Consider the following 3808-nt stretch of genomic DNA (forward strand, 5'->3'; position numbering starts at 1 on the left):
TGAGACTCCAGGTCCGCAGCCGAGACCGCGCCCGCACGGCGTTGTTTGCCTCCTGGGCTGCAGATGGGACAAGGTGAATAAAGGTGTTGTGTGAACAGCCAGCATCCCCGGGCACCGCTCCGCACCAAGAAGAACGGGGGGACTCTATTTTCTGTCTGGGATGTTTTGTTTTGTTTTGGTTTTTTAATACAGATTGTGGCCAAAGCTGACATTTCGGAGATCACCGTTTGTCTGGTGGACGCCAGCCCGTCCCGAAGCAAAAAGCGAGAGAGAAGATGATGTGCACGCCCCGAAGTAGTCTTTCCCTGCAAACAATGATTTTTTTTTCTTTCGAATGGCCACTGAAGCCTGGTCTTAAAAATAAATAAATAAAATGCAATAAAATAAAGATGTGTTCAGAAAACGTAACGCCTTCGGGCAGTCAGATCGCCAGCCCCTCTGGCATTTATTTGCCCCCTAGTTTCTTTGTGGACGGCTTCACCGTGATGATCAAGGGAAGTTTGATCGGCCAGAGCACGAGGCGTCGTTTTCCTCCCTGAAATATTGAAATATTAAGCGTGGGGTGTGTATATGTGTGTGTGTGTGTGTGTGTGTGCGCGCGCGCCTGTGTGAAGTGTGTGTCTGTGCCTGTCTGTGTCTGTCTGCGTCTGTGTGTGTCTTGTGTATATGTCTGTCGCGTGTGTGTGTGTGTGTGTGTGAGTGCGTAAGTGTGCGCGCCGTCTACACTGCACAATAGGTAACTTCCCGTGAGCGAAGGCAGGAATCCAGACACCAGCTATACCATTTCGCTGGGTTTAAAATGTTTCGGCTATTTCTTTTCTTTAAAGAGGGAGGGAGGGAGGGAGGGAGAGCTATGTCCAAGGCTGACATTTGCGCTGGCGGCGGTGGGGGATCTCCCCGAAAGAGGGGAGCAGTCCGGGCAGAAAAGCAGCCCGTGCAACCTCCGTGCACTGCTCGGTACGTTTCTGTGGAGCCGCAGCCCTGCAAGCCGCGGTGCGGGGCCCGGCTGAATGCGCCCAGGCAGCCGGGTTTCGGGGCGCTGGGGAAAGAGAGGTGCCGCGATCGGATGAGGGAGCATGAAAAGGCCTCGGAGTTTATTAGGCAGACAAGGACCTTTGGGCAAATGTGAGATGTTTTATTAGACCAGAGTGAATTAGTAATTTTATTCCCCCCATATGAAAACTGGGGAGGGGGCGAGAACGCTCTCCTGTCTCTCGGGGGTGATTTATCAGGCTCAGAGGTTTCCTCCGCAAAGTGCCCCCGCGGCTATCGCAGTGGAGAGCGGGTGGCAGGGTGGGGGGGGGGCGCGGGGGGCCCGGGGCCGGCGCCCTTGCCCCGCGGCAGGAAGCCCCCAGCGGCCACGTGGGCGCTGTGCTGGGGGCTGGGGAGGGGGGCGCGCGGTGGGACCCTTTTTATTCGATGCATTTCATTTTTTTTAATAATCTCCGCATCGAAATGCTTCAGCGCTGAAGGATGAGCCGCGCTGCCAGCCTCGGCAGGGCACCTCAGAGCAGCTCCCAGGCTCCATAGGACACGGGGCAGGCACGGGGCTCAGAGCGGCTCCGGCTGGCAGGGGCCTGGCGGGCACCGCTCCCCGCGGCTGGTGCCCAGTGGAGAGAAGCGGCTGGGAGACTGCAAGGGGGAGAGGGTTGCCGGCGGGGGTCCCCAAGAAACCACTGTCTCCCCAGTGGCAGAGGGGTTTACTCCACCAAGTTTGTGTGGTGAGCCCTATGCCCTGCTTGTGGCTGCCCCGCCACCGCCTGCTGGAGCGGGAGGCCGGGCTGAGGGCGGCTCTGCAATAGTGGGGGGAGGGCCAGGAGTGTATCCGCGCACACACACACACGTGTATACGCATACACACACATATACACACGCGCATATATAGCTGTATAGTCAAGCAGGTGTGTGTGCATATACATATGTGTGCGTACACATATAACAGATACATGCATCCGCCATACACACACACATAATGCACAAACGCATGTCAAACACGCATACATATATATGCATATGCATATACATATACTCAAACACAGACAGCTGTCATACACACGTACATACACACATCGTACACAAACACATCTGTATGTGCATACACATGCACACATAATACACAAATACACACGCACGTACGCATATACACATGCGTCTGTCATGCACGCGCACATACAGACGTAATGCCAAACATATGCATGTCATACACACGCATATACATATACGCACACAGACGTCATATGCACATGCATACACACACATAATACACAAACACATACACATGCGTATACACATACACACATAATGCATACGCACATACACATACTCACATACATGTCATACACATGTGCACACACAATACACAAACATGCATGTGTCATACACACGCACTTATAGATATATGCAAACAGCTGTCATACACCCATGCTATACAAACACACCATACACACGCGTATACACATACACACCAAATGCACACGTACACACAGATACACACACATCTGACAAACACACGCATATGCACACATATAATACACAAACATACTATACATAGCACAAGCACATAATGCACAAACACATACCTGTCATACACATATACACAAATACGTTGTTCACACACACACGTCTGTATATACACACATCATATACAAGCACAGACGAGCCCATACACACCTACACACACCTCGCGCACACACGCCCGCACACGGGCAATCCACAAACACTCCGACATGCGCTTGGCCTCTTCATTGATTCATTTAGTTGGTAGCTCGCGATCAGTTTCGGATAAAACGCACGTGGGTGTGCAAGCCCAGTTTTCACACCCCCCCCCCCCCCCCCCCCGAAATCTTCTCTAGCTTCGTTGCTTGATAGCCAAAAATAATAATTAAAAAAAAAAACCCGAAGGAAAATAAACCAAAACGTGTTTATCTGTGAGCCGCGTGACATGGCTTTGCCCGAATAAAAACAAACACGGTCGAAGTCGTTGCTGAGCATTCGGGCTATTTCTTCCCTTATTTTTTAGCGGAAGTTATAAACCCGGTGCTTTAAAATAAACAGGGACCTAATATACACAACAGCAGCAGCAGCTCTATAAATAACCGCGATATTATTTGCTGGGTTTGGAAAGCCAGCATTGTTTGCAAACAGAGCCGTGTGCTGCCACCGCACAGCCCTGCACTGAAACCCCCGGGAGGGTTTTTTGCTGCAGGCGCGAGGACCTCGCTGCTCTTCTGCTCCCTGCATTTATTCTGCCTCCGGCCTCACGAATGTGAAAGTGCAGGAGGCATAAAGACATAGGAAGCAACTGGTCTGGGGTGATAGTGTGTGGCACGGTAGCTACTCCTGTTGCTTTCTAAGACACGCACACACACACCCCTTGCTAATTATTTTAGCCGGGATAGAGCAGCAGGAGCCCGATCTCGCTGCCCTCGAAGGAAGTGATGGTCCCAGGCCCGAGGGCCTCCGTGGGGACGAGGATCGGGCCCCTTCAGCTGCGCAGGATGAGGCACCCCGGACCCCTGCAGCCTCCTGCGGGGCAAGGCAGCCCTGGAGCGACTCGGCCTGAAGCCCCGAGACGCGGCCGGAGTCAGGGGCGAAAATCCCCCTTCCCTTCCTAGCCCCGAAGGAGCGGCTCGTTTGCTCGAAATCGTTTCCCCCACGCCTGACGCCTTCTCCTCCCAGCCCGGCCCCCGGCTGTGCCCCCCCCCCTTCCCTGCCCGGCTCCACGTGCGGGGCCTGCTCCGGCGGATCCGCAGGGGCCGGGATCCCGCTCCCTCGTGCCGAGGCGCCCTGCCTCCCCGCCGGGTCCCCC

Source organism: Alligator sinensis, unplaced genomic scaffold (genome assembly GCF_000455745.1).
Source record: "Alligator sinensis unplaced genomic scaffold, ASM45574v1 scaffold178_1, whole genome shotgun sequence".
In the NCBI taxonomy this organism is placed as follows: domain Eukaryota; kingdom Metazoa; phylum Chordata; order Crocodylia; family Alligatoridae; genus Alligator; species Alligator sinensis.